Genomic DNA, 17,124 nt, shown 5'->3' with positions numbered 1-17,124 from the left:
TTCTTGCCTCTTCTAACTCCCAGTGTTGCCAGCGATCTTTGATGTCCCTTGGCTTGTTGACGCATTACTCTAGTCACAAAGCTGTCTTCTCCCTGGGTGTCTTTACATCATCTTCCCTCCATGTGTGTGTCTGTGTCTGTGTCGGAATTCCCCCTTTTGTAAGGACACCAGTGATACTGGATTATGGATCATTCTAACTACTCATTTTTAACTGGATTATCTCTGTAAAGACCCTATTTCCAAATAAGCTCACGTTCTGAGGTACTGAGAGTTAGGGCTTCAGTATATCTTTTTTGATGGGTGCATAATTCAACCAATAACAAAGAACTTTGCTCAGTCTTGGGTACAGAGTAAACGCTCACTAAATATTTTCCTTCTTCCTTCTTCCTCAACTCCTTAGCCTCTGCTGTCAAAGGAGAGCTCGGTGCTGAGGAAGAAGACTGATAGCTTTGCCTCGGCGATAGCTCATATTACACGTATGCACATTCAGCTCTGGAGGCAGGTGGCCTCTGTGTTCTCAGAGAACATCATCCATATTGTGACACTCTGACATGTGTCAGCCACAGGGTTCTCCAGGGCTTCTTCTCTGGGGATTCTTGTGAAGCTGGAAAATTAGCCTCCAATCCTGGGCAGTCTGAATGATGGCCTGCCCAGAGGCGGAAGGGGGAGAGGGTCAGAGTGGCAGAGACCTCAGCTTCTACCCCACCCACTTCCCTCATCTTAGAGGTGAAGAGACTGAAGCCCAGAGAGGAAGAGCCACTTCCCTCAGCTCACGCAGTAGATGTGGGGGGCAGGGCACAACCAGAGCCCTGGTCTCCTAATTTCCACGTGATGCCCTTTCAACCATATCCCTATCCCACTGTCCGCATTGTTGTTGTTGTTTTGCTGTTTACTTTGTACAAAGACGCTCTCTTTGAATTTCTCCACCTGTATAATGGAAGAGTTGCTCTAGGCCAGCACTGTCTGATAGAAATACACCATACGCCCCATAGATAATTGTAAATTTCCTAATGGCTACATTAAAAAAAGTATAAATCAACAAGTGAAAATAATTTTTAATAATTTGTGTCACCCGTATATCCAAAATATGGCTTCAACATGCAATCACTGTAGGAATGTTAATGAGATATTTTACAGTTTTCTTACTGAATCTTTGAGACCTCGAGTCTTAATTTCAACTCACCACATGTCAAGTACTCATCAGCCACGAGTAGTCAGTGACTACAGTATTGGACAGTAGAGCTCTAGGGCAGTGGTTTCAGTGTTGGGCTGCCTGCCTGCCCGTGGTGAAACTGTTGGTATAAATTTATCATTTCTTCTTTCTGAGGAAAGACTACCCTTAATTCAAGTTTATCTCCTTTCTCTCCTAAAATTTTTGGTCAGAATGCACCTCCCTTTAAATTAAGTGGTAGTGACACATAGATGGAACATGTTTGGTTTTGTTTTTAAAATGTCCTTATTTAACAAACTAAATTACTGGGAACACTAGATCAGACCCTCACTAAGAGAAAGCATATATGTATATGTGAGTGTGTATGTATATATGTGTATATATACGTGTATATCTATATGTATATCTATAAAACACTGGTCTGTGAAATTATCATCATCAGTCTTCTAAGAGTCTTTCCTAATCTGATCTTCTGTAATTATCATTCAAAGTCAAACAGAAGTAAAGTGTCTCTGTGTCTTAGGGATCGGGAAATGATAGCAAAAAGGACCAACAAAGATCCACTTGTCTCTTTGGCTCTGTGGATTGTGGAGCATCTGGGCTTTGCATCACCGAGTTGGTTGTGAATGAAGGCTCTTAATAGGTCAAGCCATTGCACTGAATACTTTGTTTTCTCTGGCTTTAGGAAAGATAACGAAGGGGCGCTTAGAAATTTCTTCTTCTATATTCCTCAAGCGCATGAGTTCTAGTGCCTTCTGAATCACTCTCCATGGAGTGCATTTGAGGTGGGCTCAGGCCCTGTTTCCTCCAGATGTTTCCACATGGGGTGGGCAACCTGATGGGAAGACATAGTCAAGAGTAGGGCCAATTTTTTTTTCACTGTTACCTACTGAGCCTTGCAAACTCTGTGCTCTGCCTGTCAATCACCCCTCCTTACACCTCCACGCTTCTCCATCCATAGAGATGATATGTTTTCAGTTTCTCAGGTGTTCCACACTTCTTCATGCTTCATGGTCCTTGGATGTGTTTCTCCCTCTGCCTAGAAAGCTCTTTCCTTCCATCTTACCTTTCAGGGCTCAGCTTAAACATTACTTCCTCAAGGAAGCCATCCTTGATCCTCCAGACTTAGGTCCCCTGTTATAGGCTCTCTTCACTCCTGTGCTTCACAGCATCTAGCCCAATTATATTTCATTACTCATTTGTGTGATTGTCTGGTTGATGTCTGCCTATGCCACTAGACTGTAAGCTCCAAGAGGGCAGGCACTCACTTGTTCAAAGCCATTTGCCTGTCACCTAACACCATACTTGATTCAATAGACACTCAGTCAATGTTGGTTGAATGTTGTGCCTGCCTACAGTATTTCATTCTGGAGTAGTTTCTTCACATACTGAGAAGAGGACAAGTCAAGCCCATTTGACCCTTTTTCCCACTGGACCAATACAGGGTTCTGTGGCATGTGATCCCTTGGTATATGGAAGATCCAGAAGATTCTGTATACTTCCCTCTAGGCGTACCTAGCAAAGACACTGAGTTTGCCATCAGCATTGCATTGAGAATCACGAGGTGTGTCCTGGTCACACCCCAGCTCCTCATTGGCTAAGAGATCTTGGGAAAGCCACTGAAATGTTAACTCAATGTACTTATCAGTCTCAGGTGATCCTTGCAGCTGGTGGCTTCAGCCTGAAATTGGTTTGTCAAAATCTGTCAAATGGTAGAGGGCTGGATTGGTGATCTCTGGAGGGCTTGTTCAGACTTCGGGCAATGGGGAGATCTTGTCAGAAACTGTGTTGCTTGTGCCTCTGGGTTCTGAGAAACAGAAACTCGTCAGAGGAATAAAGGTTACCTATTTTTCGTCCAAGGTCACCAGTGAGTCACTGACTGTGCCTAGAATAGAAATTGGCACAGGAGCAGAGTTCCGACCGTTTTTGAACATCACCCAGATATTTGTTAGACAATGAATACTTTTTCTCTGTTTTAATGAATATGGACTATGAGTATTGAGGAAACAGGCCCGAACAGTTAGGGAAGAGGAGTCCAAACAAATTGAGACCCTGCCCTAGGAACACATGCCTGGGTCGCTTGTCCCTCGGCCTGGGGGATCGCGCTGGAATGGAGAGAGCCCTGGACTGGGAGCCAGGAAGCCTGGGCTTTAGTTGTAGCACTGATGCCAACTATATGGGCGGTGTAAGCTTTCTGGATGCCGATCCCCTCTTCTGGAAAATGGAAAGAGCCAACTTTGCCCACCTCAGTGGAATGTGGTGAAGCTCCCATAAATATTGATTTAAAAGTATTTCATAAACATAAAGCCCTTTACAAACAGAAGAAGTCCCGTTATTGATTTTGTTGCCAGTGAGGATATCCAGGCATAGATGCAGTCAGTGTACGGTGAGAGCCCTCTGGGCTCAGTCGTTCACTGTGAAGAGTGGGTCATCCACATCTCTGGGACTCAACTTTCCTATCCGTGAAGTGGGACAAGCAACTCTTTCTCTGCCAGCTCACTGAGTTGCTATGAAGATGAAATAAGAACACTTACTATGTGTAAGGCCCTATTCTAAGCACTCATACTAACTCACCTAATCCTCATCCTAACCCAGTAGTACCCAAGGGCACTAGTATTTTCCCCAGTTCTGGAGAGGAGGAAACCAAAGCCTAGAGAAGTCAGGTAACTTGCCCAAGGATACAGAGCTAGTGACAGTGGGTGGTTTGGCTCCAGAACCAATTCCCTTAGCCATCAAGCACAATATATATAAAGTATAGTAGAAGCAAGAAAGAAGGCTATAGTTGGTTGTAACCTAGGGAGACCAAGGGAAGCTTTCTGGAGGAAATTACAGAAACTGGGAAGGGCATTCCAGGGAGATTGGAAGAGCTAGTGCCTGGGAAACCATGAGGCCCTCCATGATTGGGCCCCTGCCAACATTTATGACCTCCTCTCCTTTACTTCTGCCTTGTTTACCCTGTTGTAGCCACACTGTCCTTCCTGCCAGTCCCCAGACGTACCACGCCGCTCTTGCTTCAGGTCTTTTGTGTTAGTGCTTCCCTCTCTTAGGACTCTCTTCCTCAGTTCTCTGCATGGCCGCTTCCCTGACTCAGATGCCACCTCCTTAGAGAGGCCTCCTCTGACACCCACGTCAGTGACAATTGTCTCCCCTCCCTCAGCTGGTAACTCACTCTTTTACTTCTCTTATTTTTTCTCTTTGTACGTGGCACTACCTGAAAGAATATACTTATTAGTTCACTTTATTTTAGGCTGCCTTTCCTGACTCGATTATAATATCCACAGGGCTGGGATCTTGTCTGTCTTGTTCACTGCTATGTCTTCAGCTCTTAGAGTAGTGTCTGGCACATGGGGCTCACCAGGGAGTATTTGTAGAGTGAGTAAGGGTAGGGTGGGAAATAAGGTGTGTTGGGATAAGGTTGTTCCTGTGGGTAGGGGCCTTGTAATGAAAATCTTGAAATGACCATAGGCCATTCTTATAACCCTTTTTCTAACAGGGGTTCTTTTTTTTCTAATTTTTATTTTATACTAGAATATAGTTGAATAACAATGTTGTGTTAGTTTCAGGTGTACAGCAAAGTGATTCGGTTATACATATGTGTGTGTGTGTATATATATATGTGTGTGTGTGTGTATATATATATATATATATATATTCTTTTTCAAATTCTTTTTGCATTTAGGTTATTACAGAACTCTGAGCAGAGTTCCCTGTGCTATACAGTAGGTCCTTGTTGGTTATCTATTCTAAATATAACAGTGTGTACATGTCAATCCCAAACTCCCAGTCTATCCCTCCCCCACCACCCTGCCCTTCCCCCCAGTAACCCTAAGTTCATTCTCTAAGTCTGTGAGTCTGTTTCTAATAGGATTCTAAGGCAGTGTTGCCCCTGCCCCCAGGGGACATTTGGAATTGGTGTGGTCATATGGTTGGTCCCAGTTGCAGGGGAGCACTGCTGACATTTAGTAGACAGGGATGCCATTTCTCCTATATTATACAGAACAGTCCTGCCCTACACACCAAAAAAGGTCTCACCCAAAGTAACAATAGCACCCCCAAGTCCCCTTAAGAGACACAATGAGTATTTAATGAAAATGACCTCAGGAGACTGGATAACAGCCCTACTCTAGCCTCAGCCTTTTAGCAAAAAGAAGAGCTTGACATGGAGTTTGGGTTTATTCATCTGTAAAGTATAGGTCTTTTCTTTGCCCCTGGGTTACCTGTGCTAATAGAGATTTCTCCTCTATGCTTCATGAACTGCAGGATGCTTTGATTTTAGTTAGTTAGGGTCTCATATTAGGCATCTCTTCACATGTATGAAACTTATTATTATACTATTTGCATGAAAAACATCTCAGGCATGATTTCATTTGAATCTGACAATTCCCCCTGTAAAGATAAAGGAAAAAAACATGTATCTAGAGGTCTGTCTTCTTTCTTTCTTTTTCCCTCCCTCCCTCCCTCCCCCTTCCTTCCTTCCTTCTTTCCTTCCTTCCTTCCTTCCTTCCTTCCTCCCTCCGTCCCTCCCTCCCTCCCTCCCTTCCATTTATCCATCCATCCATCCATTCTAAACTTACCTATGAATTCTAGGGTAGGGACAGAATCTCTGTATTCCTGGGCCGCAACACAATTCTGTCTATAGGAGGTCCTCAGTGTGCTCATTTGATAAATGAATGAATGAATGAGCAAAAGAGTGAGCCAACAAATGAGACTCTTCTGGTATCAGTTGCTTGTGCTGAAAAAGAGCAAATAGGACCAACTCCCTCAAGCCAGATGCTGTGTACCAGTCCTGTAACGGCCCTGCCCCTACCTCAGTCAAGAACAAGTATGCTTCTCCATGACCTGCCTTGTCCCAGGGTGGGCAGAAGTCAATTCTGCCGAGGGTTAAAGCTGGATTAATGGCCCGTGAATGGCTGCTTTCTCTCCTGGCTGAGCACAGTAAATATTGATGGTAATATAATGTTCTCTCTCGATGGGGGGAGAGTGAGGGAAACAAGAGAGGAGGAATTGACCTTTCAGCTCTGAAAGAAAAGAAGATTGGAGAGACAATGTCCCATCAAAATACACACGCACACATGCTTACACTCACATGCATAGACATGCTCATGCAGTTGGTAACATTTCTGGGATAATCTTCTCCTGATCAGATATTTTTCACCTTTTCTGGGTTATGGAAATCCTTAGAAGAATCTAATTAAAAACTCTGGACCTTTTCCCGGGAAAACACATATATACACATTCACATTAAGTTTGTCACATGATGTCATGGAACTCAGAAACCCACTGCAAAGTGTCCCTGCTTGTAGTAAGGAAGAGATACAGTCATTTATATTTTGAATTTAATTTGCAGATGTATCTTGCTTGGCTTAAAGGCAATTTAAAATTTTATTAAGTTAGTTTCTCAAAAACAAAATCAGAAGTTTCCACATAAAAATCCGGGGATCTGGCTTCTTTTAAAAAATTGAAATGTTTGGCACTCTTGGGCTCACATGGCAGCCATCATCTGGGTTGAGCTGTGCTTTTTTTTTTTTTTTTTAACATGGAAAAGGCTCCTCAGTTGTCGACACTGCACCCCCCCCCCATTTTTAGGCCTTTGAATTTTGTCTCTTACCCTCAGAGGGGTTAAGATCAAGAACCCCTGCCCCTCACAGTTTCTTAGTTTGGGTTCTAGGAAGAGAGATCTCAAGGAAACCATGAGGTCTAGTATCCTTGGAGCCTGTCCTCAAAGCAAATGCCACATGCATCCCAGTACATAAAACTAATAAAGGAGAAGGTTCTCTGTTTAAATGGGGCCCATGGGCCTAATATCCCTGCCAGTTAGTTTGGACTGCCCTAGCCTTGCTTCAGTGGCCATCACGGCACCCCTAGGGACTCTACATGGCAAATTTGAAAACTTCTTTGTATCCATCAGAACGCTTCAGTGGCATGTGACAGAAACCCAGCTTGAGCTCGCTTTAGCTGAAAAGACAGTTTGTGGGTTTAGGTAACTCTGGGTATATGTCCTCAGACAGGGCTGGATCCAGGAGCCCAGATGTTGTCATCAGGGATCTCCATCACTCTTTGCTTTTCTCTGAGTTGGTTTTATTCTCAGGAAGCCTCTTCCCACGTGGGAGACAGATGCCCACCAGGAAGACTGTATCATCTCTATAGCCAGTAATCCTGTTAGGAGAAAGCTTCTCCTTCCTAATAGTTCCAGCAGAGCCAGGGATATGGTTTCCTTGGACCATTTTGGGTCAGTGCTCATCCCTGAGTCAATCACCATGGCCAGGAAAATGGAACCAGCCTTGGCCAGGCCTTGATCATTTGTTCCAGGGATCGTGGAGCTCCAGGGAATAAGGTCAGTGCCACATGAACCTCCTGGATGAGGACTAGGTAGGGCTGGCTCCCCAGAGGAATACTGGGGAGTCATTACCGAAAAGGGAGGCATAGACACTAGAGAGGCATAAGTAACAAAGGACTGCTTTACATTAATTTAACCCAACTTTTCTTTTCACTCATGAGGATGTGGAGACTCTATGAGGGGAAGGAACTTGCCTAAGGCCACAGTCCTGGGACATGGCAAAGCTGAAGCGTAAACCCAGAACTTTTGCCTCTAATCCTGTGCTCCTTTTGTTTTAGGCTCTGGTCCTTCTTTATCATCTATTTTTCTGTGATCCTGGCAGATTGGTTGTGAGGGAACAGTAATCATACATGACAATAAATCAATCCTTGAATCGTCACATTTCAGTGGTAAAAGGGGCCTAAGTGGGCTTATCATTTAAATGAGAAAATAGGCCAGGAGAGACTAACTGACTTGTACAAGGTCAACTGACAATTTATATAAGACTATCAAAGTGCCCTCACATCTCTTATTTCATTTGACAGTAAGAACCATCCTGTGACACATGAAACTTGGGTGGTTTTTCCAAGTGTTTTCTCATCAGTGAGATCACTTTGTTCCCACAACAGCTCTATAAAATGGGAGAGGATAAGAATTGTTTAACCAGGTTTATGAACACAGGCACAGGGTCAGAGAGGTTAAGATACTTGCCTAAGGACCCACAGCGTGTAAGGCACAGAACCAGTTCTAGAATTCATCTTTCTGGCCCTGGATAGTTCTTTGGTGTCACACTTGAATCAAATAGTGAATTTAAACTGATGGACCTTCTACCTGAGTAAAAATCTAAAGCAATGTGACAGACTGATAACCATTAAGGTTTTCAACTCTTACCATTGTTAAGTTACATATTATATTTGTCTTATACCACAGTTAAACACAGGGACAATAGAGCTTTAATTCACAAAAATAAAATTTAAGTAACTGGATTTTGGGAAAACAATATAAACAGGGAAGATGAAACTAAAGTTAGAGAATTTTAGTTCTGGAAAGGATTGTAAAATAGAAGAACGAATAGCTCTCTTCCTTTTGGGTAGGGGAACTGAGGTTCAGAAAGTTGACATAATTTGCGTCAGATCCCACTTCTGGCCTATGGTAGAGACTGGGCAAGAATATAGGTCTTCCAACTTCCTGTCACCCTAAGGCCTTTCATCGTGGTGACTGAGATGACCTTCTAAGTAATTCTGTAGTACTTTTGAGAGTGTGAGGCACAGCAGCCATGGGTGGTACTCAAAGTGAACTTTGGTGTCTTTGAGACCTGAAATTAAGTAACATTGATTCAAACTCTGAGAAGGTAATTCTCTTTAATTCCCTTAAAACTCTTCTGATTGCATTCAAGGGAATGTCTCTGTTGGATTCGAATCTGACGTTACCGCCTGTCTAGCACTTGCCAATTTCCCTTATTTAGGAGAGTGTGCAGGCCTCAGGCTCACAGCATGTGAGCAAGGCAAGAGTGCTTTGTGGTAGGCAAGAGTGCCTGGCCAGAATTTATTAACACTGTTTTGTTTTCATTATGTGTATTTGCAAACATGACAAATCATATTCATTTTCAATTCACCTGATGATCTAACACTTCTTTAAAAATAAGTTCTTTTCAAAATTTATTTAAATAAACATGAGTTGATTTATTAAAAAATCTTATGCACATCATAGTGCAGATGATGGTAATAGTACACAGATAGGACAAAAATCAAGGCGACAACGATTAGATGAAGTTGGAGAAATACTGCCGCAGGAACTGGGTCCAAGGCCATTGTGTGGGGCATGTTGAAAAGACCTCAGAGAAATGCAGATTCGACAACTAGTCCTGCCACCAAAGTTAGCTGTGTAACCTTGGGCTAGATACTCCATATCTCTGAGTCTCAGAGAGAGAGAAATAACGAATAATACTTCGTTTGTGAGGCCGTTGTGATGATTGAGAAATATCTATAACAAGGACCAGGCGCCATCCCCAGCACTCGGCAGGTACTGAGGAAATGGTAGCTCTGAGGAGAGCTGAGCTTTTGATGCTTACAAATGAGAGAAGAGAATAATGAAAGGACAGGGAGAGCAATGAAGCATCAAGTGCAGCTTGACATTAACCTCTTTTCACCTTGCTTCTCCTGAAATGACCAGGTAAGATCACAGCTGGTTAAGTACGTCTTTGCTCCAGGAGGTCTGTTGGTCACTTTCCAAAAACAGTAAACTATCGTTCTTGAGGCTGCTTTATTGCTCAGAGACTGACTACAAGTTTGCTTGATGGCAAAGCAGCCTTCAGGGCACCCTGGGAGGTGGATTCATTTGTTATTCCTGCATAGGAGGCCTTAGCTTCTGGGTTGTTAAAGAACAAACAAAAATATCCCTTAAAAAATAGGCTATGGTTTGGTGAAGCTTGAAATGTAATCCTTTGGTTTAGCCCTAAGAGAAAATCTTCGTTAAGCTTTTCGAGGTTTGCCCTGATGGGCTGTGGTTTGTTCTGTGCGCTGTCGTTTGCTTGTGTGATTTCTTAAAATATTGTGTTAAAATATTATTTATCTTGATTACTGAGTTTTGGGCTCCTCCTTAAATGTTGCACCTGAGGCACATACCGCACCTCACACTAGTCCTCGCCCTGTTCCCTGGTCCACAGGGACCAACGGCACCCCTGCCGTAAGGAAGAGAGGCTATAATTGCACGGCCAGGTCCCTGGTAGGCCTACAGGTCAATATTAGCGAAAGGGATTTTTTTTTTTGTTTGTTTGCTCAACATAAGCTGGACAACAATGAAATACTAGTTTGCTTTATGAGATGATGCTTGCCCTGCCATGGTAAAAGTAAAACCCAGATTACATGACTTCATGCAAGAAGGCTAAGAGGGGTGAGTGTTTATGCACTGAGTGGGAGGTTTGGATGGAAAACCTTCGCTTATAATTGCCTGAATCGAATCCATTCTTTCATTCAGCAAATATCATTTGGAGTGTCAGCGCTATGCTAGACACTGAATGTGAATGCAAATGTCAAGAGATCATGTGGCCATCCTCAGGAGTTCCCATTTCTCAGCTGTGAATGTGGCAGGGATAGACAAAGAACGCCAACAAAGTAGTTAGCATTCACTGAATGTCCAAGGCACTGGGGCTGGGTGCTCTACGCGTATTATTTTGTATTTTTATGTAAATAAAAGGTACATATAGTGAAATCCCCAAGTCTTATGTGTACAATTTGATAAGTTTTTATCTGTCTATCTAGCTAGCTAGCTAGCTAGCTATCGAATCTCCAGTTAACCATCATCCCAATCAAGATACAGAGAGAGGACATTTGCATCACCCCAGTAAGTTCCTGTGTGCCCCACGCTAGTCGATCTCCGTTCCCCTCAGAGGAAATCTCTGCTTTGCTCTCTAATATCATATATTCGTTTTGCCTATTCAAAGACTAAACATATGTGAAATTGTACAGTGTGTTAGAATTTGAGACTGCCTTCCTTAAATCAGCATGTTTTTGAGATTCATCCATATTATTGTAGGTTTTACTAGCTTGTTTCTTATTTCCAAGTAGTATATTCTATTGTATGAATGTAACCGTATTTTTTTTAAAACTATTCACCTGTTGATAGTTGTTTCCAGTTTGGGGGTGTTACAAATAAAGTTGAACATTTTTTTGTATAAGTCTTTTGATTGATATGGGTTTTCTTTTCTGCTGGGTCATGAGGTAGGGATATATTTAACTTTTTGAGAAATTGCCAACTAGTTTTCCAAAGTGGTTGGACCATTTTATATTCCTACCCAGCAATACATGAGAGTTCCGGTTGGTCCACATCTTTGCCAATATTTGGTGTTGTTGATATTTTTAATTTTAGCCATTCTAGTAGGTATGCAGTGGTATATAAGTGTGTTTTTCCTTTTTTAAAAAAAATTGTTTTAACTTTACATATAGTAAAATTGGCTTTTTATTGGTGTATGACTCTGAGTTTTTTTTATATATATAAATTTATTTATTTATTTATTTTTGGCTGCGTTGGGTCTTCGTTTCTGTGCGCGGGCTTTCTCCAGTTGCGATTAGCAGGGACCACTCTTCATCGCAGTGCGCGGGCCTCTCACTGTCGCGGCCTCTTCCGTTGCGGAGCACAGGCTCCAGACGCGCAAGCTCAGTAGTTGTGGCTCACGGGCCTAGCCGCTCCGCAGCATGTGGGATCTTCCCGGACCGGGGCACGAACCCGTGTCCTCTGCACTGGCAGGCGGATTCTTAATCACTGCGCCACCAGGGAAGCCCCTAACTCTGTGAGTTTTAACTGTGTGTAGATTTGTGTAACTACCCCACTATCAGGATATCAAATAGTTCCATCACCTGAAAAAATTTCCTTGTGCTGCCCTATTACAGCCAAACCTTCTTCTTACTCCAGCCCTGGCAATCACTGATGTATTCTCTCTCCTTATAGTTTTGCCTTTTCCAGAACGTCGTATAAATGGAGTAACATATTTAATTTCTGAGACCAGTTTTCTCACTTAGCAAAATACCTTTGAGAGTCATCCATATTGTTGCATCTATCAGGAGTTTTTCTTATTATGAATGAAGAGCTGCTATAAAGATTTTTGTAGAGGTTTTGTGTCTACATAAATTTTCATTTCTCTGGGGTAAATATCTAAGTGAATTGCTGGAGTCATATAGTAAGTATCTGTGTATGATAAGTGTATGCTTGCCTTTATAAAAAACTGACAAATTCTGCTGCAAAATGGTTGTACCATTTTGCACTCCTACCAGAAACCTTTGAGAATTGTAGTTGTTCTCTGTTGTGGGTACTCTTTTTCTTTTTTCCTTTTTATGGTGGGGGGTGGGTAGGAATGTATGCTAATAGATGTGTAGTAGAATTGTATTGTAGTTTTAATTTGCATTTTTTCTAATGGCTAATCATGTTGAGTCTCTTTTCATGTGCTTAGTTGCCATCCATATGTCTTTGTCAAAACACCTATTTAAATCATTTGTCCAATTGAAAAAAAATGGCTCATTCACTTTTATTGAGGTTTGAAGGCTCTTTATGTATTCTGGATACAAGTCCTCTGTCAGATATGTGTTTTGCAAATATTTCCTCTAGCCTGTGGCTTGTCTTTTCATTCTCTTAACAGTGTCCTTTGCAGGGCAGAAGTTTTGAATTTTAATGAAATCTAATTTATATTTTTTTTCTTGTATAAACCATGCTTTTCATGTTGTATCTAAGAAATCTTTTCCTAGCTCAAGTTGCAAAGAATTTTTTTCTATATTATAGTTTAAAATTTTAATCCATGATTCATCAATTATCTTTTAAATAAATTAGAAGATAAACATCTAGATTTCATTTTTTATCCATGTATTTACCATTTTGGGGATTCTGTATTTCTAGAAATCTAAGGTTTCATTCAGTGTTATCTATCTTCACCCTGAAAAACTTCCTTTGCCACTTCTATGCACAGACCTACTAACAATTAATTCCCCAAACATTTATTTATCTGAAATTTAAAAAAAAATTATCTTTAGTTTTAAAGGATATTTTCACTGGATATGGATTTATAGATTGACAGTTTTACTTTCCTCAGAACTTTAAAGATGTCATTCCATTGGCTTCTGGTGTATCTAATAACCTCTGATGAAAAATTAGCCATCATGATATTTTTATCTCCTTTATGTAATGTGCCTTTTGTGTCTGGTTACTTTTAAGATTTTTCTTTTTATCTTTCACTTTTATCAGTTTGATTCTGACATGTGGTTTTCTTTATATTGATCCTGCTTGGGACTTGTAGTAATTTTTTTGATCTCTGATTTGATCTTTTTTCATAGTATTTGAGAAGTTTTCAGCCAGTATCTCTTCAAATATGTTTTCTTCATTTTTCTTTTATCTCCTTATGAGTCTCTAATTATACATGTTAGGCTGCTAGATGTTTTCCCACAGGTCATTGAGACTCTGTTCTTATTTTTCCCAGTCATTTTCTCTCTGTTCTTAAAGTTGGATAATTTCTATTGATCGCCTTTCAACTTCATTAACCCCTTTGCCTTTGGTTTCCATTCTGCTGTTAATTCCATTAAATGAATATTTCATATCTAATATTGTCAGTGCTAGAATTATCACTTGGTTCTTTTTTGTAATTTAAATTTTTCTTTTGAGAATCCCCTCTCATTGTTCATTAACACCATTTTTTCCCTTTAAGTTTTGTAACGTATTTCTAATATTTACATTAAAGTCCTGGTCTGATAATTGCATCAGGGATATGCTGGGGGTCTATTTCTATTGCTTGCCTTTTCCCTTGACTATGGGTCACATTTTCCTCTTTCTTCTCACATATAATAAAGTTGGATATTGTGGATGATACATTGTATATTCTATATTTAAAATATTTTCCTTTATCAGAATTTGTTTTACCAGGCAGTTAAGTTACTGAATAATCATGTTAAACTTGTGAGCGATTAAAAAAATTTTTTTTATTGAAGTATAGTTGATTTACAATGTTGTGTTAGTTTCAGGTGTACAGCACAGTGATTCTGTTCATACACACACACACACACACACACACACACACACACACACATATATGTATATACACACACACATATATATATATATATATTCTTTTTCAGATGTGAGGGTTTGATTTTATACATTTGTAGGGTATGTATGTTTCTGGTTTGCTCCTAATCCTGGAGAGAATCCCTTAATCCTGAGAAATTACCTTTACCCTGTGTTACAGGTTTTCTGGAGCATTAATGGAAAGCCAAGTCATTTATCAAGCATTTCTAACATGGCATGGTTAAACCTGCAAGTTCTGTCTCCTCTGAAGTGAGCAGAAGCTGAAATATCACTTTAGGCATATTGCCTTCCACTGTTGATTTCTGCTTGAGCTCCTCACAAGTCCTATTCTGGAGCTGGCCAAAGATTTGAGAGGTGTTTATATTCAGGTTTTGGTGCTTCCTCTTACATAAGTTCTTGCTTTCCTGGATTTTCTCCATCATTTGTAGCCATTCTGGTGTCACTGAAATCTTCAGACACCTTTAGCCAATGAGACTGCAGTGTTCTGCTTGACTATTAACCAGTCTGGACCGTGTAGACCAGCGAATGCCCTCAGGAAAAAAGCTAAATGAATATGGATCTTGTCCCATGTTGTTTTCTTCTTTCATGGATAGAGCACACTCCAATTTCTGCCTGCTTTTGATCACTCTCAGTACCTTAAAACATTTCATTTAGTTATCATCATCTGTAACTGGGTTAGTGCAATACAAGCTACTCTGTTATTATTGGAATTAGAACTTCTTTTGACTCTATGAGTTATTATATTTTTTCTTATAATAGAATAATATTCTACTATTATTACATTACATATTTTGTTATATTAATATATTCCAGTTATTGTAACCAGGGTTTTCCTGATGAACAAAATAAGGCTAAGAGAGATTAATTTACTTTCTTGAAGTTATCCAGCCTGCTAGTGGTACAGGATATGACTTTTTTTTTTTTTTTTTTTTTTTTTTGCGGTACGCGGCCCTCTCACTGTTGTGGCCTCTCCTGTTGCGGAGCACAGGCTCCCGACGCGCAGGCTCAGTGGCCATGGCTCACGGGCCCAGCGGCACGAACCCGTGTCCCCTGCATCGGCAGGCGGACTCTCAACTACTGCGCCACCAGGGAAGCCCCAGGGTCTGACTTTAAAACCTGTAATTTTACTTGTAAATCTAAAGTCCTCGGCGTCATAGTAATTCAAGGTAAAGAATGAAAAAATCATGTGACCTCAGGGCAAAACTCAACATGTTGGTGGTAGGCCCATCCTGTGTTTTTTCAGTCTATACAGTAGCCAAAGAGGGAAGTCACTGCAATGACCCAGGTATTTTACTTGTGTCAGTGTTGATAAAACGTGTGCACAGCTTGCAGACCAGGTGTCTTCCTGACTTCACCCATTGGGCTGTGTTAAGTCATTGATCCTTCTATCAGAGGTAGAACTGCTTACTAGGCAGATGAAGTAGCATTAGGTGACCCGTAGTTGGAATGCCATTATATAGTCATCTAACAGAAAAATAAGTCCTGGAAGAAAGGAAAAGACCTTGAAGATTGTTTAGCTAATGTAGTCAGTGTGGGCTGCCATAACAAAATACCATGGAGTGGTTGGTTTATCCTACAGAAATTTATTTTCTCACAGTTCTGGAGACTAGAAGTTTAAGATCAATATTTTAGCCAATTTGATTTCTGATGAGATCTCTTTTCCTGGCTTGCAGATGATTGCCTTCTTGCTACATCCTTATGTGGCCTTTCCCTGATCCGTGCATGTCGAGGGAGAGCTCTGGTGGCCCTCCTTCTTTTATAAGGACACCAATCCCACTGGACCAGGGTCCCATCCTCATGACCCCATCTAATCCTAATTTACTTTCAAAGGTCCCATCTCCAAGTACCATCACATTAGGGATTAAGACTTTTAACATATAAATTTGGAGGAAGACACAATTCAGTCCATAACAGCTAAACACTGGTCTCCAAGTAACATCTGAAATGACCAAGGTCACATAGTTAGAATAAGATCTGAGAGAGCTGCTCATTCATCCTACCTTGTTTTGTTCTTTCCCACTGGTGGGTAGTCATTTGGCTGAGTTTGTCAAGAAGGGCTCTTTTTTTCTTTACCTATTTGGTAGTCAGGAGGCTTCTGTAAGAATTGTGCTTCCTTATGAGCAAAATAAACAGTTACCTACCTAGAATAATTTGGCTTGTCCCAACCAATCCTAAACTATCCTTGACTTTGTCACCTGAAACTTCTACCATGAAAGAAATTCCACTGGATAAATGCACAGCCTTTAATAGTATAGAAAGCCTGGTTAGACGTAAGTCATTTAACATTTTAGTGTGAATTAGTTGATATAATCTTTTCTGATAAGAGAGCTTCTATGGATAAATGCTAATAGGAAAACCTTTCGGTTCATTCTGTCATCAGTTTGAATTTCAGTTTCCTCATCTGTCAAATGGGGATAATGATAGCATGGATAGGGGCATTAAAATAGATTAGAAAGACCTATAAAATGGGAGAAAATATTTTCAAATCATATATCTGATAAATGGTTAATGTCCAGAATATATAAAGGACTTCTACAGCTCAACAACAAAAAATAACCCAATTAAAAAATGGGCAAAGGATTTGAATAGATATTTCTTTGAAGAAGATATATAAACGGTCCGTAAACACAGGAAAAGATGCTCCACATCATTAGGGAAATGAAAACCAAAACCACAATGAGAGAGCACATCATACCCATTAGGATGGCTATTATGAAACAAAACAAAACAAAAAACTAGAAACTCACAAGTGTTGGTTAGGGTGTGGAGAAATTGGAACCCTCCTGCATTGCTGGTGAAGAATGTAAAATGGTTCAGCTGCTCAGGAAAACAGTTTAGTGGTTCCTGAAAAAATTACATAGATTTGCCATGTGATCCAGTAATTTCACTTCTAGGTAAATACCCAAAAGGATTAAAAACAGATACTGGTACACCAATGTTCATAGCAACATGATTCACAATAGCCAAAAGGTAGAAACAACCCAAGTCTCCATCAGCAGATAAATGGATATACAAAATGTGCCTACAGTGGAATATTAAGCCATAAAAGGAATGAAATTCTGATACATACTAC

The sequence above is a fragment of the Delphinus delphis genome, chromosome 3 (assembly GCF_949987515.2).
Source record: "Delphinus delphis chromosome 3, mDelDel1.2, whole genome shotgun sequence".
In the NCBI taxonomy this organism is placed as follows: Eukaryota; Metazoa; Chordata; class Mammalia; order Artiodactyla; family Delphinidae; genus Delphinus; species Delphinus delphis.
This window is presented reverse-complemented; position numbering follows the sequence as displayed.